We start from the raw sequence: 24,930 nt of genomic DNA, 5'->3' as shown, positions 1-24,930 counted from the left end.
AAGTGAGATTTGGCAAATTTCTGTTATCTCATGAAATCTCACGGATAATGTTGCCTAACTGCTGCAATTCCAAATCATCTATGTATCTCAAATCAGTTAATTAGGATATAATTGATGAGTAAACAGTGCAAGGAGAATATCATCGCAAGCTGGTCAAGAACAGATTCAAAAGTACAATGTTAACCAGTCTTAGTACAAACTGTATTGTGTACATTTACCAGGGAAGATAGAGGTAAAGCCCTGCTGAAAATAACTTATAGGATCTATACTACTTTTGTTCTTTCAGTTAATAGCTTATTTTATGAAAATTGCATTCAAAGTACAAAAGTGGAGAGACTTCAGTACTCGTATTGCTGCTGACAGCAGAGCATTTGTCTGTTTGATATGCACACTGTGCAGAAGGAAATTTGGTTTACTTCTGGCTTACTTTCACCAGATGGTAATATGTTTTTGAAAGCTGAGTTGTGAGTTTGTGAAGGCTGATTTTACACACCATGTGCAGAGAATCACAGGCGCTGCAGTCGGTTACCTTCTGAAAAAGCTCAGCTGTATGGCACTCCTTACCTACATGGAGATACAACACTATTTCAGTCTGTGGGATAAGGAAATACTACTGTCCTGAACAGCACAGAAAGGCTCAGAAGAGTATTCAGCATTTGGTGTAATCAGCCGTAGCTGAGGGCCACTGTTCTGCCCACCAACCACTGCCCATGGTCTGCAGGCAGAAATTGCACAATCACAGTGAGAGCAGCTCACTGGGGCTGATGAAATGGAAAATTAGGGCGTTTTGGTGGGTTGATTTTGGAATGAATCTGCTGCAGGAGCTGCCTTGAAGGCCCCAGCACAGACGTGGCATAAAGCAAACGAAGAAAGCAGAAGGGACACAGGGAAAGGATGAGGGGCACCCACTGCATCTCTTCTCTTTCTTCTCTTCTGAAGGATTTTCCCATTCAAATGACAGCTTGGGAAATGACTGATGATTTTCAGCTCCTCTCCCAATGCTATGGGCAAGGAAAAACAAGTGGATGAAGATTTAGAGAGGCTGTGAGATGTACAGTGTGAGTTAAATGAAAATCATTTGGGTGTTGTGGGGAAAGGTCGTGGCCACTTATAATGAATGGCAGGGTTGGAGGAAAAGGGTGGTAGGGTGCATAGTCTGAAATACTCTTTCACTCTAGATTCTGCTGTTTCCAAGCCTAAGCACGGATCTAATCTTGTTCAAAGACAAATTTTCTTTAGTAAATAACACAGAATTCAGCTCTTATTCAGATCAACAAATACGGCAGTTTTCGGAAGGCAATGCTGAGTGAGCACTGCAGTGCTGCATGTAAAGCTCAACTCAACTCCAGGTGTCAAGGTCCACTCAGTGTGACTTTAACCTCCACACGTCCCCATCTGTTTGCTGCCACAGTTGGAAAAAGACGTGCAGGGCAGCCTGGCTGTTACGTCCCCCAGTAGCTGTTGTGGTAATGTGAACTTTACTGGGGATTTTTGAAATGGTTCAAGCATCTTTGGAGGAATCTGAATTTCTCAGAAAGAGTGGTGAGGCAGTGGCACAGGCTGCCCAGGGAGGTGCTGCAGTCACTGTCCCTGGAGGCATTCAAGAACTATAGAGAGGTGGTACTGAGGGACATGGTCAGTGGGCATGGTGGGGATGGTTAGACTGGATGATCTTAGTGATTTTTTCCAGCCTTAATGATCATGATTCAATGTATGTAAATAAATAGAGGAAAATCCAAAACATTTTCAAACTTCCTTACAAGGTTCTGTATTTTTACTTCACTTGTGCATTAGAAATGAGCTTTTGTCTTTTGTTTGGGTAATAATACACTTCCTTCAAAGAGTTGTGGAAGACCTTAATATTAACTGCAGCTATGAAGTAAGCCCTTGGTTAGGGTGTGAAGTTTCTGATGTATAAACATTGACACTCTTTATTTTGCTCCTTACTTAAATAAAACCACGAAATCCGGCACGCTGCAGGCTGGATAAATCTTTCCTATTGTGAATTGTTTTACGCAACTGTCTTCTGAGGGGGGCAAAAAACTTCAGGGTGGTTACTATGTCAACAGCCTGCGGGATTTGGGTGTTTTGCTCAGGGACGCACGTCTTCAGAAGGCTGTGGGAGAATTTATGGGGCGTGCGGTGCTGACACTCACCCAACTGTTCCTCCCGCCCAGCCTGGGGGCTGCGGCTCCTGGGCAGCACAGAGGGGCTGGGAGTTTGGAGGAAGTCTGTGTCGTGTGCTCTGTCTGGGATCCTCAGCTGTTTTCGGGGTAAGATTTCTCTGAGTTGCACTTTGGACTGGTCTGCAGGGAGGTAAGATGGATATTTTCCTGAAAGTTTCCTTTTCTGCTACTTTTTTCCCCTTCTTTCCTCAAGTTACAAACCCTCTCTGCTACCTCTGTCCATTTCTGAGTGCTTCTGAATGTGGGGACTGCTGCTGCTGTGACCCCAGAGCAGGGTGCTCAGCTCCACCGTCCTTTGCAGCCTTTGCAAATTGTGAAACATAACCCACCTTCAGGTGATGCTGTCTCCAGAGACTGGGGTTATTTCAGGGTCATATGTGCTTGTTGTTGTGTGGGGAGACCTGAGAATGGCCTTTCGGTAACGGGGGGCTGTAAGAAAGAACAGGACAGACTCATTAGTAGGGTCTGTTGTGATAGGACAAGGGGAAACAGTTTCAAGCTAAAAGAGGGGAGATTTAAACTGGATATAAAGAAGAAGTCTCTTACAGCTGGCACAGGTTGCCCAGAGATGTGGTGGATGCCTCATCCCTGGAGACACTCAAGGTCAGGCTGGATGGGGTTCTGAGCACATGATGGAGCTGTAGGTGTCCCTGTTCATTGCAGGGGGTTGAATCTTTAGTGGTCCCTTCCAATACAAATAATTCTGTGATTCTATGATTCTATGAAGTCATTCCTGTTTTTATCTGATCTGCTCAATCAGTTAAAATGGGTGAGGAATAGTGGAAGCTACTGAGGGGAGGTGTGTGCTGCCAGGAACACAAGCAGAGGTATTGAGGATGCCTCTGGCTGGTGGCTGCCTCCACGCAGAGGCTGCACAGCCCATTCGCTGGCTGTGCCTCTCAGCTCAGCTCTCCTGCATTCCTCTGCCACATCCTCCTGCATTCCTCTGCCACATCCTCATGTGCTGCAGCTCGTCTGCTTTGGGCTCCAGCTTACCACGGGATTTTGGAATCCATCAAACAAGCACATTTTTTTACAGGGGAAGTGAAGCCAGTGTGTAGCAATTTCTGCTTCGTTTACACCCACAAACTCTCAGTGTGAAAAATCCGCTGCCTTCTGGGCTCTGTTGCTGGCATCAGGAAATCCACTCTTGCAGAGACACATGGGGCCTCATGCATCAGGCCACAGAAAATCTGGCTTAGGGCTCCTGTAGGAAAAGAGCAGCTGTGCGGAAAGATCAATAAACACGACCAGTTGCTCCGAGTGTCATAAAATGGGAAGACTTTGCAAAAGAAAACGTGTGGCAGGGACTCTAGCTCCAGACGCTGCAGGAGAAGTCCTGGGAAAGGCAGTCATTCCTGGGAGGTCTCAGATGTGTTTCGTATCAGTGGTTCCACACTTAACAATATTTGTTTTAGGAGAGGAAATGAGAGGTATAGGAACAAATACTTACCTATGCAAAAAGAAGGCTTGCTTAAGCTTCATGCGTTGGAGAAATTGTTTCTACGTGGTCTGCAAAACTGTAACATTTATAGCACTGCCAGATGACTCAAGTGAGGTTGAAGTGTTTGGGGACACTTTGGGTTTGCTCCCTCAATCCACAAAAAAAAAAAAAAAAAAGCAATGTGAAACTTACCATTCCAGTGCAGTCTTCTTCTTTCTACCTGTTTTCCCATGTAGCTTTGTAAAATCTGTTTCTAATCCATTTCCTTCAGCTTTTCCACAGAGCAGAGGATGAAACAAACCCTCAGGAAGGCAAGGAAGCCCCATGTTTGTTGGCTCTCACCTCTCCAGCCCTGCAGGACCCTGTGTCCTCCTGGCAGCCCTCCCTCCCACCACTTTGCTGTCCCAGTCCCCGCTGGTGGGGTCCTTCCCCATTGCTTCCATCTACCTTGGCTGGGCCCAGACCTGCTATCCTGACTGATCCCACCATTGGTCCTTCCAGCCACGTTGGCTTAGTATTGGCCTTCAGTCCTGTAATTCATCCCATAGAAACCTGCACTCCTATCAGTATGTAGCATGTTGTGTCACCACAACTGTACCAGTAGCACAGTGATCCTGGCTAACTTCGCTGCATGAGCAAGGGACAGACAGTATCTTCACTGCTGTACTCCCTCTGGGATGGAAAAGTGCTGAGCAGTGTTTGGATGCATGCCTTCATGATTAGCTTCTTCCCCTTCTGTGACAAGTGCATCCCACAACACAGCAGAGCGCCACGGTGACATGCTGCAGAGCACTGCAGCACTGTGTGGACTATACTTGAGCCAAGAGCTCTTCTACACCAGGCAGTGGCAAACTGCCTGTCCTACTGCATTTTGGTGAAAAGAGCACCTGAGCCCCACGTGTTTTGAACCCCAAATGTCTCCTTACAGCAACTCTGTACTCTCACACATGGTTTCCAAAGAGATTGATCCAGCCCTGTTTGGCTTAGAGAATACTATTTCTGATCCTGGTTTGTACTAGATGGATCCTTGTCATGTCCTAGAAGCAGAGGAATTACATGGAAGTCTTGATAAGGAATTGCTGCCATTGATGTCATTCATGAATGTAGAATCTGTGTCCGCAGTTAAAAAACACGGTTAAAAAAAAACTGCAGGGAAGATTACTTTTATTTATTTATTTATTTATTTATTTGCTCATTTATTTGTTTATTTGTGGGATTAGGGAAACCACATTGCTATTCCACACATATTTGCTGTGACTGTGTTGAGAAGACATGGAGAGATGAAGGTACTGCCTTTCAGCTGCAGGCACAATTTAATCCTAATTCACTGACTGCCATGCAATTACTAAGCATCATGCTGTCATCTCACAAAAGAAGGAATGTATCTGTACAACACATGTAACAAAAGGTGGCATTTTTGGACGTAGACTTGTGGATTGGTATTAGAACCCAAAGCAGTGGTGGGGACATCTAGATATAATTGGAAAGAGAAGAGCCATAAAACCACAGGAATCCCAGGAAGGTGTAGGAGAGCCACATGATTCTGCCCATGGATAGGGATTTTGTCTCATGCACAGGGTGGGCACCTTGCTAAAACTCAGGACTTGCTGTGTGTCCAACATGTATCACATTCTCTGCACAAGATGTGCACGTAGATGGCAATAACACGTCTGAGGGGCTCGTAAGTGTTGCAGCTTCAGATTACAGTTTGGCTGTAATCTCAAAATTTTTGGCAAATGGTCAAATTCGTTCTGTTCCAATCAGACTATTTTTAATTTTTTTTTTTTTTTTTTAATGGAGAAAGTAGTGCTGTTTGAGCTGGTAAAGCTAATAAGGAAACCTAAAACCACGTTGGTTTTTCCTTGCCCTCCTTTTTTGTGCAAATTGGCTGGCATAATTTCTAAAGATACAGTTCATCAGTTCAATGCCCAGCTTCCAGAGAGAGCTGGATACCAGGATTTCCATGTAACTTTTGTAAGTCTCTTCCAAAATCCTTCACCTTTCAGTGGATTCGCACAATCAGTAAGCAAATCTCAAATGAATGAGGAGCAACCAAACATGTCAAAGCAGTGAGTGACTAATTGGTGCTTGTCACCATTCATCCAATTTGCAGTGACGTTCCTACTGGTAGCACGAGAGTCATCTCTTCTCAGAGAGGCCAGAAATCTTCTTGGAGCATTTCATATCTAATTCTGTATTTTTGTTTCTCCTTTCCTAAGCACAGTAATGTTCTCCTACAAGGTTTGGAAAGAACACCAACTTACTGTATCTGTTAGCATTCCTCGTTTCTTCTTCTATTCTATTTTGTCATCTAACTGCCCTTCAGATTCTGACTCATAAACACAAGGAGCAGTATCATTTGACAGTCCTTGATACCACTCTCTGCATACTTCACTTCCATAGCCTTAGAAGGACATAAGCAGAACTCACTTCCAAGAGTTTACGAAGCAGTTCTGATAAACAGAGACTGTTATTCAGATAAAAAGTTGATGAGCTGGATGAATTTTTCAGAAAGAATACTTAAAGGGAAGGGAATAAAGGGCAATGATTTATGCCTGTTGGAAACTTTTCATGGGGCTACATCAGAGATATTTATATTTTGTGAGTTGTTTTAAAATTTTATTGTAAGCAAATGTAGATACATTATTTTTAACTGTTTCCCGTTCAACTGAATATTCCAAATCACAGAATTTATACTTTTATGTTCTGGAAGAAAACAGTAGTGATCCAATTGCAGCTCATCAGTCAGGTTAGAAGATTTAGAAGTTTTGTATCTCATGAAATGGTGTTATTGCAGTCTATTCAAAGCACATATAAGAGTCAGACAGTAGCACTGAGTCAGTTTGTGGGAAGATGAACTCTCCAGTGGACAGACACCCTACAGCTTTCCCTGCTTGCATGGGAAGAAGGGAAGACCGTTGCACAGATGTGTTTCCCAGCTGAGGTCTGAGAGATGAACTTGAGTAAGGCTCTAGATGCTTTTAATTAGAGGATTCTTACAAGCTTACAAGCTTCCCACCTAGACAGGAATTCAACCAGACTGTTCACAGCTGTGGGTGTTTCTGTGGCAGTGCAGCATATTAGCAGCTATCTTCATACGTTCTGTGCTTCACTCTATGAAACCAGTAGCCAAAATTTCATAGCCTGAACCATTAAAATGTAATTTAAAGTCCTCGTGGTCCGATTTAGATTTAAGCAACATAGTTGGTACAATTAGTAATTGATCCATTAGTAAAGCGAAGCAAAATCACATGAGTTCTAATCTCGTTAGATATTTTATTCCTGGTGTGACACGTTCATCTCTCTGCACAGAGCTTCAGTAGCTGTCAGTACTGACTAAAACAATGTGAACTGCAAAATACTGAGACGAGCATGAAGCCAAGGATTGAACCTGGACAGTCAGGACTTTGTTGTAACCTAAGAATAATGTGGTAAACAATTATATACACACAGGTGAAGATACATACACACATACGTGATTTTAGGTGTGCTAGGTAGGTAATGAAAATATGAAGTGTATCATGGTGCACTGGTTGCAAGCCTTCCTTATCTGAATTCCCCCAAGTCAGAGTTGCATTAAGCTGTATGTTTGTGAGGAGAGGTGCGACTGTAAGTGTGTTAACAGTGACTGTGCTGGGCAAAGTAGTGCTGGAATAGCAGGAGCTGTTTTGGCTTTTGGGGTGTACTTGCAGCCTTTTCCCATTACCTTTGGAGAAGAAGAGATCAAACTGATTCTTTAGAATCTGTTTTTTACTCACAAAATTGCATGATTTTCCCCTCCTCTGCCCTCCCCTCCTCCACTGCATGGAGCAACCTGGTCCTGGAGTCGTTGTTCTGCTGGTACTAATGGGATTATCTTCACAAGCAAGAAAATGGTGTGCAGGACTGAACTCCCAGTTCATGGAATCAGCAGGATCCATAGCAAAGATGGATTTTTCAATTGGAATTATTTTTTAATATGTTTTATGAGGAAGAAAAGTGAGAATATTAAGCACACAAGTAGAATGACCATAAGTGGAGACAGACCTTTACCAAGAACTTAGTTGCATTAGCCATTGGCTGTAATGGTCAGAGACTTGAAGAAAATGGTTGGTACTTCCACTGATCTGCTGCAAGTGGGAACCCAGTGTATGTTCTGATTTCTGTGCAGACCACACTGCACTGTTAGGAGGATGGTAACAAGAGAGAACTTTCTAGCAGAGTGGTGTATGTGAAGGCCAAGTTTGGCAAGATAAACGAAAGGTTGTAGGAGACAATGAAGTCCCAGAAAGAGAAAAGATGTGACTATCAAGACCTAAATAGATAGGCTGAAAATGGAAACTGCAAATATCACAAGTGCTATCACAGAGAACAGCTGAGGTTTTATCCAATGCTGGAAGGCATCAACATATTTCAATTTTCAAACCAGCTTTATCAAGGCACATACAGTGTCTTTAGTGTTGTCTCTAACCATTAGCCCACCAATTAATGTAGACTCAGAAGGCAAAACTTAGATTAAATGAAGCATTTTTTTCCTTCTCTTAGAGACACATTATTGGCAAAGTGTCATTAAACAGAAAACCTTTTTTTTTTTTTTTTGCATGGATTAAAAAAGTCACCAGAGAACTGGAGAGTATACCCCATTCATAAGTGTGCTCAGAAATTTGTATTTGGAAGCATCAGGCGAGTGGAGCATTGGGAATGCACAAATTCACACATGTGACTGGTAGGCTGGTCCTTACATACAGCCTCTTGCAAACTGGTGTCCTATCAGTTGGCAAAGAAATCTGGTAAATCACAGAATCACAGAAGCATAGAATCAGCCATAGAATCATAGAATGCCTTGTGTTGGACCTAGTTCCAAGCCCCTGCTAACTACTAGATCAAGCACTAGGTCAGGCTGCCCAAAGCCCCATCCAACCTAACCTTGAAGACTCAGGGATGGAACATTAATCACTAACATTTCATCACAAATACAATAGTTTCATACACTTTGATAATGCATTTAGTGTTGCCTACTTACTTTATGCTTTCTAACAGATCTGTGTAGTTTTTCTAGCACAGTTTGTCAAAGGAATTGAGTCTGGGGTCCATATGAAGAGATGGGGCTACTTAGCACACACAAACTGCAGGGAAAAGCTCACTTAACCAAGGTCCATTCAGGAGCAAGCACAGTGCCTGATAACTCCCACAGCTTCCTGCAAGCTATCTGCTGACTGTTATGGTGGATGGAATGCAGAGGTTAGGGCTCTGACAGCTCTCCTATTATGTGTGGGCTCTCTCACCATGCTGTATCTTTACTTAAATCTGAGGGCCAGGCTACAAGCATCAGCCCTGGGCTGTGGTGGAATCCTTGGGAGCACTGCTGCTCCTGCCCTCATTGCAAGGCTCCTTGATCAAAGCCTGGATTTTTCATAGGCAGAATGTTGTATTTAGTGTTTCTATGCTTTCGTATTTGTGAAAATGGTTTATGCTTCCAGAGAACATTTGATTAATTGTGTCAAACAAACTCAGAAGCAGTTTAAGCACATTGTAACCTGGCTCTGCTTATACACTGGGCTCACTATATGCATGATCCTGGAAGTCATCACTGCTGTTTTGGAGGTCATTTCTCCCATTGCTGCATGCATCAATATGGGTTAATTTGGTGTACAAGAACCAGCTGCCTCAAATATATTTCTTTCCTTCACCCAAACCATCCCATTGGACTCAGCTGTTGCATGCTCATTGAAAGTGACCTTGGTGTAAGTACTAGTCATCAGCTGCATAGTGTTAGATTTAGTAAGCAATTCATGCTTTCTTTGTCTGTGCCACCTTTCTTCATTTCTTCTTTTGACGAAATTAAGCAGATATTTTAAATAGATATTTCTGTAGCTTACTCTTTCAGCAATTTCTATTTTATTGCATTTATGGCCCTAGCTCAAACTTCCCAGCACTACTGACACATTCCCAGTGCTGCTGACACAAGTTCTCTTTCATCCTTTCATCTCTCCTACATTTCCTATGATGAGAAAATTTAAAAGGCTTTTATACACACGTGTGGCAGTAGAAAATAAAAGTCTGTTGTAATGTTCAAAGTTCAGACATTAAACAGCTCGCCGAACTGCCCACTCAGGGCAGGGCAGACGCTGCAGCAGCTGCTGAGCTCAACTCATATACTTTGTTAGATGTTTCCTTTTAATGAAAGAAACTTCTCACTCTACAACAGATCCTGCATTCATTTTAACTATTGTTAACACTGGCATGATGAGGAATGTACTTCCTTATTCCTGTTCTCTTCTATTTTCTACTAACTCTTAATTATGATAATTTTGTGTCCTACTTGCATATGGAAGAACTCAAGTAAAGTGCTCAAATGAAACCAGGTTCTGTCCCTGCATTAATACTGCTGCAGAGATTGAACTGCAGCCAGAATGCTCATTTCCAAGAGGGAGATGTCACCGTCTCCAGGCAGAGTCAATAAAATGGTTCATCCATTTAACAGATCAAAGAAATCAAATTAAAACCTGAATAATAGTACTAATAGTAATAGTAGTAGTAGTAGTAATAATAATAATGAGGCAAAATGCTCATAAATAAATCAATAAAATCAATGCAAAGTGTTAAAGGCAAATATTGTACAGAAACTATCTTTAAAATGAAGTTCATGTGTGAAGCTATCAGTTTGCAGATTAGAGATAATTAATGGGAACAATTTGGGAGGTTATGACACTGCAAAATTAATTATCGAAAGCTGACTTTTCTAAATCACCATCTTTCTGCAGAGGCCTGCAAAAGGAATTTAAACTCACCCTGAGCTGAAGTGCTTCCCTTTTTGCCTTTGCAACTTGTTCTCTGTGCTTATGACAAGGCTCAGCATTTTTAAGTACAGTGATTTGGAACTGTTTGATGTTCCAAAGCTATTGCCTTGCTCCAATGTGTTGATTGGGACCTTGTAATTAAAAGTGACCTCAACAATGAACCAAAGGGCTCCACGGCTCCTTGGTATGCTGGGTGGCTAGCTGCTATGTAAGAACATTTTTGTGTTTCTGATGGAACAGCTTAGCTGTCCAGGAAGAAAGCAGATGGATAAATACCTTGCTATACATGGCTGTGTAACACTCTAGAGAAATGACTGATGTGGAACACAGTAATTTTGGTTCCCTGACTTCTAAGAGAGGAATGAGGGATTTGGGGGTACTGACAGCATTCATCAGCAGAGCTCTGACTGTCTGGCTTGCAAAAAGGTGGAGTGAATTAAAATCATTTGTTAAAACATGGATGACAGTGTAAAATATGAATAGCATGTATAGGAAAAAAAAAATAATCCAAACAGCATACACTTAAGGAATGAATTATTTGTTTATGATTTATATACTGCATTCATTGAGACCAGGAATCCCCTCTTAATGTTAGAAGAAGCAAGAGTAACTATTGTTTAAATGTTTGGACAATAGTCCACAAACCTAGCTAGCATATCTGCCTCTCCCCTTTCTCATCCTGCCTGGAAAGCCATCCTTCCTGCTTTTTGCATCACCTGCCTTCCAACACATCTGTCTGCAGGGCTGGAGGCACCCAGCACTCCACTCCCTTGGGCAGGATGAAGCTTTCAACCAGACACAGCATTGCCCAGGCAGGAGATTAAAATCAAACTAAAGGAAATGCATTTCACCCCCTGTAGTTAGTTAGTCATGGGAATTCAGTGAAATGTGGGGATGTGGAAACCAAAGAATTAGTGAAAATAGAAAGGAAGCAAGAAAATTAGTGAGAGATTGTCTGAACAGAACTGAAAAGCAGTGTGTTCTGGATGCAGCTGGTGATTTAGGAGGACCCCAACCTTTAGATTGCCATGACAAAGCAAAATAGAGGACAAACATTTCTGTGTTTGTCATGTTTCATGTTCTTCCTTAAGCCTCCTGGAGACAGGATGGTTGGTGAGCTGAAATTTTGGAATTTAGACCAGTTGTAACAACTTTCTCTTGAGAAGGAGATTCAGAAATCTGGCTAAAAGTCTTGTACTGGGTCTTTCACTATTGTTTCCAGTGTATCTTATTTTAAATATTGACATCCATTTGGTATCTTTTCAAATATCTTATTTGAAAAGTAACACATTGCTCCAACGTGTTGATTGGGAACTTATAATTAAAAGTAACCTCAACAATCCATAATTTTCAAATATCTCATTTGAAAAGTATTTTTTTTTCAAGTATTTTATTAGCTGCACTCTAGCTTCAGACTTGCTCACCACTGACAGTACTGGAAAGATAATGCCTTTAATGAGGATTTTATATAGTATTCCTTATGAAATGAGCTTTCATTATTGAAGAATATAAACAACTTTTTTGATTCCGATTGTAATCTTTTGCAGAACGGCATGATAAAGAAAAAGGAGAGAGAAGGTGGCTGGAATATTTCCATCTGGCTGCAAGGACTTTCAGGGCAAAGGATATGAATCTTTTTTGTGTTGATGCTAGCAATAACAAAGCACTATCCCTTCAGAATTCCACAAAGAATATTCTGGTGTTGAAGATTCAATTAATTCATCAGTTTACCTTAGCAGCAGCAAGGTACTCAGCTCTTTGGCTGAGGAATTAATCTTCTCAAAGGCTTTAAAATGCTTTTAAAAATAGAACCAGATCACTTAGAACACCTTTTCAGGTGATGGTCGTTAATCAGATCTTTTCTGCATTCAGTGTCCAGGCCTAATTGCCTTGTATGGCCCCATGATAAATTGATCTTATGAATGAGGCTATGCCTGGATTATTTGCAATTGCTAGCCTAAATATTCTTACAAGGCCTACTTTGTATTGCATGGAGCTGTTAAGATTGAGATGTCTTAATTTAATTGATACAGCAACAAGCAGTCTTGCCTCTTTTTATTTTCTTTTTCAATTTAGTGGATGAAAAAACAGGAGCCAACAATATTTTTGTTTCCAGGCTTGCAGCCTGGAAGGCCTACAGCATCTTGGGCTGCAGCAGAGCGAGGGAGGGGATTGTCCCTCTGTGCTCCTGTGAGGACCCACCTGGAGGACTGCGTCCAGGTCTGGGGCCCCCAGCACAAGAAAGACATGGAGCTATTGGTGCAGGTCCAGAAGGGGCCACAAGGATATTCAGAGGGCTGGAGCTCCTCTCCTGTGAAGAAAAGTCAAAGGATCTGGATTTGTTAGGCTTGGAGAAGATAAGGCTCTTGGGAGACCTCATTGTGGCCTTCCAGTACCTAAAGGGAGCCTACAGAAATAGTGGAGAGAGACTCTATCAGTACCAGTCCTAGTGACAGGAAAAGAGGTAATGGTGCTAAACTAAAATGTGAGATTTATACTAGATATTAGGATGAAAGTCTTCACTGTGAGAGTGGTGATGAGCTGGCACAGGCTGCCCAGAGAAGCTGTGGATGCCCCATCCCTGGAGGGTTCAAGGTCAAGTTGGATGGGGAGCTAGGCAGCCTGATCTGATGGGAGGTGTTCCTGTCCATGGCAGGGAGTTGGAAGTCGATGGCCTGTTCCAACACAAACCATTCTGTGCTTCTATAATTTTATGAATTTCTTTTTGTTATTTCTCTGTGTTCTGATTTGTCATGAACAGATAGTATGTGAACCCTGGCTCTCATGGGAACTTCAGCTGTTCCCGTATCTGCTAGAGGGATGACACAGCAGGGCACAAGCAGTCCAGAAGTTTTGTGGAGTGCACTGAAGGTAGTTTCCAGTAGTGATGACTGAGATGCCAGTGATGAGAAGCACTCTGCTATGCCTTATGTTGACAAAGAAGAAAAATCTGATCGAGTTCAGCTGGTTGGGACCAGCTTTTGCTGCAGCGACCAATAGTTATGCAGTGTGGGATCCTGGGATGAGGGCACAGGACATATAGCAGTATCAGAACATTGGACATTGTTAGAGCAGACACCAGGCTCTTCAATTAAAAAAAAAAAAAAAAAAGCAATGTTAGAACAAGAATAACAGGCTTCACATGCTCTGGAGGTCTGACTAACTCAAGTTTGTTAGGTACTTCAAGATTCTGAGATTAGAAGAACAATTCAGGTATAAAACATAATGATCTATTGTTCTAAACAGGAACTTCATGAAGATATTTCAGTTACTGAGTTGCCAAAGTCAGACCAGACTTTTCTGCCAGTCTTGCCAGAAATTGAAGTGTCATACAGCTCTCTAAAGTTTGCTGTTTCCTACAATAGAATTTGACGTGCCAAACACAGTGTTTTCTGTGTGAGAATAACAAAATCTATAAGAAAACCCATTTTCCACATTTGTTTCTCAGTTGTTTATTATTTTATTTTTTCCTATTTATTCTGAATCCCAAGCCTTTTCTTCATACTTGTGAGCAGCCTGGAGATGTAGTACTATCTGCATTTTGGTTTCTCTTAAAATTTCAAAACTTCAGAGTAATATGTGATATTTTCTTCAGTTTTTCTCACCCAGAACCATAATCAATATAATCAGTCATATGGCAGCACCACAGATGAGAACCTTGGTGACTGATGTGAGATTATGAAAATTATTTAGACTTTGCCTTTATCAAAATCGTTACTTAAAGTTTGATAGAAGCAGAGGAAATTGCCTCTTCAACTTCATTGGCCCTTGTATCTGATTCAGAAGGCTTAAAATGGCAGAAGACCAACACTGAATGAGAAGAGTATCACAATGACGAGTTTGGTTTCCTCTTCTCACTGAAAGCTTTGAGCATTAGTCAAACATGGAGTTACAGTTCTGCCGTTAAGATTCTTGCGTTTAATTTTCTTGGTATTTAGATTCCAGTAGAGCTTTCAGCTAAAATGACACTACTAATAATTAGAGATTCAACAATATCTGAATTTCAAATGATTGCATGAGATATATATGAAATCTCATACTTCATTATGAATTATTAATAACGTTTTGAAATGCTCTCGGGATATGTAACTGTGCTACTGAGTAAATCTGTTGGCACTTCTTTTAAGAAGTTAAATGTAATGTTGCTATTAAACGTTCTCTTTGTGATTATTCACAGAATAACTCCAATAAATGTAATACAGAAACCCATTTCTCTTTGAATTAGTGTTCTCTTGCATTCAGGATTACAGTTGTTCTCCACATTATCCTATTAAAAAAAAAAGTACTCAGTGAAGTTGGAAGTTGCAGAATCACACATCAAATCTTCTGTTATACATTACTTCGTGTGGATAGGAAGGGATGTAGAGGAAGGAGCTGTACGTTTCCTACTGACTAGAAAGTACAAAGCCAAGAGCATTCTGCATTTGTTAATGTGATGCCAGGCATAGATCCTGGCATCAGTTTGGGTGGCTGAGTAAAATGGTTTCTACCTCCAGACACCAGGAAGCAAAAGCAGGGAACCACATCCTATCTTTCTGGCAGGTTTTTCATCCTGTATTACTCTGCCATAATAATAACTGAGTAGTAACTCAGCTTTGCACCTGCAGTGGATTCTACACAGAGAGTTACTTTCATGCCATGCTTTGCAGTTCTCAGAGACGTCATTTAACCTTTGATTTCAACCTCTTTTATTTGTTCCGGTAGATGAGCAGGTGTGATTTTGGTACTTTGTTCTGCTGCCAACACCTGTGAGTACTGGAGCTACATAGTAATGTTTTGGGGTTTGTTCTTATTTTTGTGGAGGAGTATTTAATATGTGCTGCTCTTGGTCTTCCACACTGGCCATGCTGCCAGATGCAACTTGCACCAGTATGTTCCAGCTGATAATAACCAACACTGTTTGTGCAATACTTAACTAGAGGTTGCAGCTTTAGGCCCTGGACTGCTTAACTTCACTTTCAACAGAACACTTCCCCAAACTTTTTTGCTTGCATATGGGAAATACATAAATACTGTGTATGAAACTGTGCAGCAAACAGATCTTAATGAAATGTTCATGTGAGTATACTTGCTTCTCCCTCATTGCAGTTATAGTCCATGTATGTTTAACTTGCTGATTTCACACGCGGCTGTGCAGTCCTTTTGTTACATATTAACTTGGAATTCAAGCCTGCAAGATGCAGAGAACTGCTGGCCATGCCAAGCCTCTTGCAGGGCTGTGGGCACACAGGCATGCACTTGCAGCTCCAGCCCTGAGCCCAGACAAGCTTTCTGGAACGAGATCCATGCTGTGCAACATTTTGTGCAATGGGTTTTCAGATGTTTAGATTAAATCTTACCCAGAACAACAGGTCTCAAGGACAACATAAATATTTAGGTATGTATTGTGGCAATTAATTACATTTTACAGTTATGGTTTTATTTGTTATTACAGTTAAGTGCAAAGCCACTAGATTGAGACTAATACTTAATCTTTTGTGTGTTGGCTTCAGTGCTCTGCTCTGCTACACGTACGTGGTTTTTAGAATTGCAGGTAATCTGTGCGGCTCATTGCCCAGTGCTGTGTGGGCACAGTGCATTGCTGCACTTCCACAACCCACAGCAGAGCACTTTGTGCCACGAGCTCAAGTGGATTGTGCTGGCAGTGAGATATGGGGGAAGCTTCCCTGGCATTAACTCTGCTTTCTCAGCAGATGCCCACCCGAATGTGGACCAAAGCCAATGGTTACTCCCCATACTGGTGTCTTCTCACTGATTGCAACTGCTTTGGGCTACTGCACTTTTACACAACTGTTAAGTCAGGCATTTACCAAAAGGGTATGAAGCCAATCTATTGCTTAGATTTTGGGAAATGTATCTTAATGAGATCAAGATGTGGTGTAGCCTGAGCAAACAATGTTTAATCACTGCTCTCTCTCTGAAACCTGCTTTGTGAGAAAAGTATGGGATTGGTCTGTGTTATAAAATCTGAAGTATTTGGCACAGAAAATGTACTGCAATTACTGCTTCTATGAAGTTGTTATCACTGTTTGGTATGTAAATGAAGACCGCAATTCTCCACTGTTAGCAAGGAAAAGCAAGGGATACCTGTAAGTGGCAAGGTTTAATTCAATCTAGGAGCAAGGAAACAGACTTCCAAAGCCACAGCCCCCACTGTTTCTGTGAAATCACCCAGATATCATTAAGCAAGCAAGGAGCTAGGCCAAAGTAACAGTTCTGCTCTAGTGACTGCTGGAGGAATCTTACTTTAATGCAAATATCTGTGTCAAAAAACTGTGTCTTTTCAAAATAAGCTATCACACTATTGGCCTTTGGCCCCACTTGTACAAATCAAACATCAGTTGTGCACAAACTTACCTGTAGATTATCTGAGCAGATAGGGATGATTTTAAGCTTGCCACAGCATAGAGCTGTGTGTGCAAAATGTTTGCAAGATTGTAGCTCCGGTTGTGTACATAAATTGAAGTCAGGGTAAGGAATTGGCAGCAGAAGGAACAACATGGTGACTGCCTTGGAGCAATGGCCTACAGGTCAGCCGTTGTGTGTTTCTGAGGACTAAGCAAGAAAAAAAAGCAAACACGAAGGAGAAAGAGATTCTAGGAGTTGTTAGTGAGAGAGGTTTCTATGTAACTTTATGCACAATTAGCCAAGCGAGCAATACTAAGAAGTTAAGAGTTGTTTACCCATTAAAACAAAGTGGAAATAGGTAGAAGTTTATGTGACCAAGAGTGGACTGTTGATGACAGTGAAGTATTTTCCAAAACTTGAAGTGTAGGCTGAAGGAACCACGTGATCTACAAGAAAGCAGTCACAAGCACTCCATATCCTTCCTGGGAAAACAGCTCCTGTTTTGGGGTAAATGAGGCTGGGGTTGGTTGCATGTTAATTCTCCTTCATTAAGACGTTTTAGCAAGTCTAATTCTTTCTATAAAGCTTGGATTTCACTCTCGTTTAATACTAGGCTAAATCTGGAATAATAAATTCTCAAAAGCTTAGAGGTTCCAGTAAAATAAGATTTGTCTATGAATTGCGTGTTGGTTTCTACTGGTTATGTTGTAGCTTTGGTGCTCTAGGCAGTAGGAAAAGCAAGATGGGTGAGAAAAGAGCACATACTTTACCAGCACATGGGATGATTTAGTAGAAGCTGTGACCTCTTACTGCAAACATTAAGAAATAATTATTTCTCTGGAGATCCTGAACTCCCTCTGTCCCCCTTTCCTTAGACTTCAGCACAATTGAAAACATAGCAGTCAATTTTGAATCATTTCTACTTGATTTTAGTACTTCTTTTAAGGGTTGGGAAATGGAGATGTAGAATGTTGTACACGGCATCTGATAGTAGTTATCTGAGTGTTTCTCAGAGTATGACCTGAATACTGCATGAGAGCTGCTTATCAACTGAAAAATAGGACTTCTGATAAATGAAGTATCTTCTCTTGGCCTGGGAGGATACTGTAGTATATCAAACCTGGCTTGTTAAAACAGAGCATCTTGGACGCATTGGTTAAAAAAATATTCAGGAATACATTTGTGGATCTTCAGAACTTTTAGAGTTAAAGTTTTCATATAAATCTTGTCTGTGCTAGGAACATTCCCCGATGCTGACAGGGGGTGTCACCAGCAGCTCAGCTCAACATATGCTGCCTATGGCAAAGCAGGAAGACCCGCTGCTTTGCAGGCTGTGAGAGAGGTTTTAAACCAGCAGATTTCAGCATTCTGGTAAAGGTTGGCCTCTGCACACTGCCCATCCAACTACCAGTAAGGCTGAATAGCTATCTGAACACAGATTGGTTCATCACATTCTTTTCTGCATAAAAAGAAATTGGATGGCATCTGTACTTGTGATTATACAGCACTCTCAATATCCCTTCACTGAGACTTTATTTGTATTATGTTTGTGGTGAGGTGGAAATTGAAACAGAATCAGCCTCCCCCAATGGCACATCTCTGTCCCCTCAGCTCTTTTCAATTCACAGCATTTCTGGCCAGCTCCTGAGACAAATTTGGAGCCTGAAGCCATTTCAGGAGTCCTGTGGCTCCTGAAAGGAGGAGTTTCCACTTTCCTACCTGTGCTTTCCTCCCTGCCCTTGGATGTTTATCTCCACCACATGCTTTGCATCAGCATGGGGCAGCCAGCAAGCTGGCTCATCACAGAAGCACAGAAGGAGTGATGTGGGAAGGGTAGAAGTGGGAAGGGGCCTCTGGAGGTCACCTGCCAAACGTCTGCTTTGGCAGGGACACCCAGACCGGGGTGCTAAGTTCCGCATTCATGCAGATTCTGGAGATGTCTAAGAATGGAGACTCCATAGCCTCTCTGCATCTCCTGCCAGTGCTTCATCACCCACACAGGAGAAAGATGTTTGCTGATGTTCAGTCAGAGCCTCCTGTGTTTCATTTTGTACCCACTGCCTCTTGTTCTGGCACGAGATGACGCTAGAAGAGCCTGACTCCAGCCTCTTGGCACCCTCCCTTCAGGTAATTGTGAATATTGAGGAGATTCCCCTCTTATCCAGGCTGAACATTCCCAGCTTACCGCCTCTCCTCACAGGAGAGGTGCTTCAGCCCCTTCAGCATCTTGCTGCCATTCTGTTGGTCCTCTCCAGTATGTGCAGGTCTCTTTTGTACTGGGGACCCACAGCTGGACCCAGCACTCCAGGTGCAGCCTCACTAACACTGAGTTCAAGGGAAGTATCACCTCCCTTGACTTGCTCGCCATACTTTCCCTGGTGCAGCCAAGAATATCATGAGCACATGGCCAGGTAGTGGCATGCTCTTAGTTGTCACTTCTCCCATAGAAACTCAGATTGAAGGAGATGAGCTGAACAGCAGCAGGTGGTCCATGGGGAGCAGCAGCATCTTTGTCTTGCTGTGGGATAAGGGGAGAGCAAAGCAGCCATTCCAGTCCCAGCACAGAAACAGAGGGTTTGCTGAATTGTGCAATGAAAATAAAAAGGTGGGAAGAGATCTGATTCAGGAAGCTGTTGTGTTCAGTATTTCCTAAGCAAAAGATGGCCCTAAGATAGGATTGGTGCTTCCACATCCAGCTTCATAACCTAATTATATACCCAGAGTACTGAGGGAAAGGCTGCTAAGGTTTTTTGCATTAGAGTTTCATAGCCTGCACCTTATCAAGGCCTTTTTAAAAGGGCCATAATGACTGACAGAACTTGAAGTGTCCATGTGTTTCAATGTTTAGACAAGGACAGCTTGCCAACGTAAATTAACTTCTGTAGTAAGAATGCGTTCAATCTTTCAGTTCAGAGCTATCCTGTGCTGTTACAACACATAAATTGTCAGCCTGACCTGCAAGCTCCAGCTTAGAAGATTAATGGAATATCATGAAAATAGGCAACTGAGTCTTAAAACAGGCACTTTACTCTGAACTCCTTTAAAAAACCGGATGCTAGGGTTTGTCCTCTGCACTGGTAGATAATGGATTATTTTCTCTGTGGGTGCACTTTTTATAGCTCTCATCACCGTAAGCATCAAAGTGCCAGAGAAGTATTGATGGATTTGTCCTCGCAGGCCCATAGGTTATAAGGTACTGCTCCTATCATCACTTATTTTACACATATGGCACTTTAGCTGAGACAAGTATGCTGGACTGCCAAGGTCAGAGAGAAACAAAATCCAGAATCCCTCTTTCCTAGTCTGTCAGAAAGGCATCTCTCCAGTTTGAGATGTAGTGTTCATTTTTCTAGATAATGTAACATTACTTCCAGGTAAAAACACTGGTTGTTTAACCTCAACTCATAGGAAAAAGGGTTTAGGAGCCACCAGTCAGAAAAATCTCTCATGGCACTAGTTCTTGTTGCCCCTAATTAGGGCAATTGCTTGATTTTGTACCTTGGATATACACAACAGACTCTATCTCAGGCTACTTGAGTTAGATTCTCTTCCTTATCATTATCAGAGGACAACTGCAATAGCTTACAGAGACAGGTAATATTCATTACTTGTACTGCTGCCCAGAAATAGATTATAACATTGGAAACGTTACCAGACTGCATAAGGAAATTTCCTTGACCGTCCTTCTGATAAAATATCTAATTCAGTATGTATGGCCGTGTTTCACAGGACCAAATACTAGCCCAAAAGTCGTAAGTTGGTATGTATCTTATCCCATGTCTACACAAATAAGTTTTCAAGTGAGAATCACTTATAGTGTGTTTTCTACATCTTTAAAATTAAGTAACTTCTTTTCCTGACAGAAGGAACAAGCAGTTTGATTAAATTTGATCATTCATGTTTTTACAAAAATATCCCTGATTTCAGTTTTACTAGTGAAGGAGGTAATATGTTGACACAGCACCAAAGAAAAAGAGAGGTGAGTATTAGCTGGAGGCTTATCATTAGTTTGAAGTTCTCAGATAGGTTAAATTCATAGCATGTATATTTTTTAAAAGCCTTAATACTGTGATAAGAGATATTCCCAAGCATGCAGTTGCTATTGTAGCACTTCATTGGCACCCACTCTATTCAGATTGGTAGTTTTTATAGCTTTTCCACTCTGTAAGATCTTTTTTATTTTTATTTTAAATTTTAATTCAAACAAAATCTGTAAGTTATTAACAAAATAGAGATAGAATTAGCAAGAGGTTTTTGTTTCTTTCTCTCTCTCTCTCTCTTTTTTTTTTCCCCCTGGAAGAAACACTGCAGAGATGATGATTCAATCTTTTTTACCAGAAATGCGTCCGTGAAGGTTTCCTGTAGTTCAGGCCATCACAAAGACATTATGTTTGTCATTGCAAAAAGAGTCTAAACAAAGGAAAGTGTTGATAACTAATTGAAAACACCCCCGTGATTCTGGAAGCACAAGACAGCCTAGAAGCTGCCTCGGGTTAAACCTGATGCTCCCCACAGATTGCTGCCTGCTTCTCCCTTTCTTAATTCCAATGAGACACTCTCTGCTCTCACCTCAGGAACACACCAAAAGCTGTAATTGTTCAGGGCTTTCTGCCCTGTCCTCTGTGGAAGCAGTGAAGGTAAACAGCTGCCAAGAGCCAGCTGGGTATTGCTATTGCATCACATTGGGCCACTTATTCTCCCGAGACCTGTTATTTTATTCTAATAAGCATCAGGAGATCTTATATAACTGCATAATTTTTCCCAGTATGGCTTTGCTCCCAGGGGAGCACTACCCACTTCACTTCTAAAGCACCTCCACCTCTTCTGGTGCCTGTAGGACTCTGTGTTCCTGTGGTGTTGCCGTGTCCTTGCTCCCTTCTGCAGAGCCATGAGTCAGGCAGGGGTGAAGGGCAAGGCTTGTTCCTCCTCCTGAGCTGTGGTGTGGAGCAGTGAGCAGAGGCACACAGCCATAAAGTCACAGAATAAGCCTAGTTGGAAGGGAATCACAAGCATTATAAGTCTAGTTCCTGGCTCCACACGAGACCACCCCAAATCCAATCCCTCTGAGGGTGTTGTCCAAACGCTCCCTGAGCTGCAGCACTGGGGCCGTGCCCACAGCCCTGGGCAGCTGTTCCATGCCCACCGCCCTCTGGCGCAGCCCCTTTCCCTCACCCCCAGCCTCCCTCCCCTGACGCAGCTCCATGCCGTTCCCTGTCGCTGTCACACAGAGCAGAGCTCAGCGCTGCCCTCCGCTCCCTGTGAGGAGCTGCAGCCACCATCAGGCCTCCCCTCAGCCTGCCCTGCTCTGGGCTGAGCACAACAGGGGCCTCAGCCCCTTCTCATACGTCTTGTTCTCCAGACCCCTCTCATCTCTGTAGCCTTCCTTTGGATCCTCTCTAGTAGCTTTACACTGTGGGCCCAAAGGGTGGGCACTGCAGGCAGTGCTGGAGGTCAGGCTGCGTAGCACTGAGGGGACGCTCCCTCCCCCTGCCCAGTGGCAGTTCTGGACCTGGGGCACCCCGGGGCACTGCTGGCCTTCCTGAATGACAGGGCACACTGCTGCCTCACGTTCAACCTGTTGTCGACTGAGCTCCCCAGATCTCTTCCAGCAGGGCTGCTCTCCAATGAACTGATGCTGGGAAATAACATAAAATTGCCCCTTGCTATTGCTCATCAAGAAAAATCAATGATGCCTTCCCATTACTCAGTCCTGACCCTGCACCTACTGTAGCTGGTTCTCAGATCTCGTGCTCCTCAAATCCTTTTATGTATGAATTTATCTTTCTAATTTTTTATTTGGCTTCCTGGTTGTCTAACAGGCACCTTTATATTCCTGGGTAACTTTGGAAAGTTGTAGTTTGAAGCAGAGAAGCTGGGACATCAGGGTAATTATGTGGGAGGGGAAGGAGGCTGATAAAGAGCTCCTAATTGTCACTCTTATATGCTATTATTTCAAGGAAGAAAAAGAAATACAGAATGGTTGTAGGCAGTTAGACAGGACAGTGAGGGGTGTGACATAAGGAGAGATGTGACATGAAGGAATGGCAGAAAAGGCCATGGAGAGAGATGGAAGAGAAGACAAATGGCAGCAGGAAGAGATGACAGTTCCAGCTTGCAGGGCCTGTATCCTTTCCTCTCAACTACTCATATGCTCTATCCAGTGCAATTCCATTTAACAGAAAACCTAGAATTTTTTTTCAAGAAAAAAGAAAAATGTACATTTTAGGAAAAAAAAAAAAAAAGAATATTTTACTAAACTCTTTTCCTTCCTTTTTCTGTCTACTTTCCATTTCCATGATCACTTTTCTCCTTATCTCTTACACTTTGTAAGGCACAAAATAAAGGTGGAATTCAGCCTTCCTAATTGGTAGCTGGAAGTCTTCTTTATGTCTCAGCACAATGATCTGTTTATTGGGAACTGCCCTTCTGTACCACCAGCCATCTCTTCACGTCACGCTGCCTGAATAATGCCTCTTGAGGATGACCAGAAAGAATAGCATCACAGCCAGGCTCTGGGGGCTGTAAATAGCATTATGCCTGGCTGAAAGGCTGAGGCCATCATTAAGTTGCCTGCAGCTGGAGTGGTGTAGGTGGGTGAGTAAGAGCAACTGGGAGACGGGACAATGGTAACCTGGTACACAAGGGTCATTTTTCTTTGGTGGCGTCGTTCCGCTGGGCTATTGTGCTCACCCTAAATTGCAGCTCTGTGTTCAACAGAGCTGAGCAAGCTCAGTGAAACAACCTCAGCAAAGCATATTTGAAAGAGAACGTTGGATGATTAGAGCAAAAAGAACAGTTTATTGTGTTGTGATTTAGACTGAGCTGTGGTAAACTTCTACTTTGCTCAGTAATTGTCTTTAGCTATATTGAACTGGTTGTGAGTTAAGGGCATACTGCTAAGTAAATGCAACAGGAACTGGCCTTCAGAAAGTAGTATCCCAGCTCCCTATGCACTGGCAATGATGGCTTTCATTGGATAAATTAAGAAGTTAATCCATCAGTTTAACCCAGGCTGTCTTTTGAGTGTTTTCCGTAGCAACATGATTCATTTTCTGGAATGGAATTTTTCTGTGCCAGGACGACAGAGCTCTTGAATTTGGAAAATCCCTTTCAATTTGTTATTACCGATTTGGTTACAGAAATACACAAATGGGAAAATCCTACATTAATTTCCCACACGGTTTACATATAAAATGGACAAAGAATATTTAGTTTGGGTTTGCTTACAGAGCCACACTATTCTTCCCTCATTTCTAAACCATACAAATTGAGATCTTGATCCTGCTCCCATTGAAGTCAGAGGGGGAGTTGCCCTTAACTTCAGTAGATATATGACTCAGTTTAATTCCCCCTGTGGGACCTGTCAGTGTGCAGAGATTCCTCGGAGGTTAATTGCTTGCAAGAGAGTCTTTCCCTGGGATGTAGAAGGAAGGTGCACATTTCAGAACTGCTGCATTAGCTAAATACTGCAGCCTAGGAAAGACTGGTGTTTAAAGCAGAGATATCCTACTTTAGTAATTCTGCATCTCAATAATTAAATTTAGTCACTCGTTAATTTAAAGGATATGTTACTTCCTTTGCCATCTTGCCCAATATCTGTTGAAGTATGACAGATGTTTTCGTTGTGTTTCCCTGGCAGTATTCCTTTTGGCTTTTTTTCCCCCCACTCTTTTAAGAGTACAATTAAAAAAAAAAAAAAGACTACTTTTAAAATGGACTTTTAGGAAGTATTTATAAAAGAACCAGAAAAGAAACAACAGAGCTGTGGGAGTGGAAGAGAAGATTTCTTAACTAATCAGGGAGAATCATTCTTGTTTAGACTTTTCAGATTTAGATGAATTACTTTCTTATTACTTAATTGTGCTCACTGCTATTGTGAGAAAGCTAAAATACACATCACAACTTATTAAAAGTTTTTGGGGCTGTTTCTTCATTATAAATCTCAATATTCTTTCTCCCATGTCACATTTTTTGTAATCCTTTCCCACCTGTATTACACTTAGAATAATCCTTCTCATTCCTTGTCACATGCACATTAAACCTCTTTCAAATTAGAGACTTTGAGCTTCTAAAACAAGCATTTCATTTTTGTTGCGAGAAGTGTGATCACCACTATCAAGCCATTATTAAAAATCTTATACATACTCCAATCCAGATATGTTTTTCTTGGAGT

The 24,930-nt window shown here is 42.1% G+C and overlaps 2 protein-coding genes across 2 annotated transcripts in view; one reads left to right on the top strand and one right to left on the bottom strand.

Annotated features, from left to right (window-relative positions):
* Positions 1-24,930, bottom strand: part of TNFRSF19 (TNF receptor superfamily member 19) — a 501,102-nt gene that overhangs the window by 278,158 nt on the left and 198,014 nt on the right. The gene's annotated exons all lie outside the window — the stretch shown is intronic.
* Positions 15,604-24,930, top strand: part of SPATA13 (spermatogenesis associated 13) — a 58,114-nt gene continuing 48,787 nt past the window's right edge. The window contains exon 1 of the mRNA XM_052671184.1: positions 15,604-15,786. The gene's annotated coding sequence lies outside the window, so the exon portion shown is untranslated. The remainder of the gene's footprint in view (positions 15,787-24,930) is intronic.

Source organism: Tympanuchus pallidicinctus, unplaced genomic scaffold, assembly GCF_026119805.1.
Source record: "Tympanuchus pallidicinctus isolate F22 unplaced genomic scaffold, pur_lepc_1.0 scaffold11, whole genome shotgun sequence".
Lineage (NCBI taxonomy): Eukaryota > Metazoa > Chordata > Aves > Galliformes > Phasianidae > Tympanuchus > Tympanuchus pallidicinctus.
Note: the sequence above shows the minus strand (reverse complement) of the source record. Positions and strands in the feature narration are given on the sequence as shown.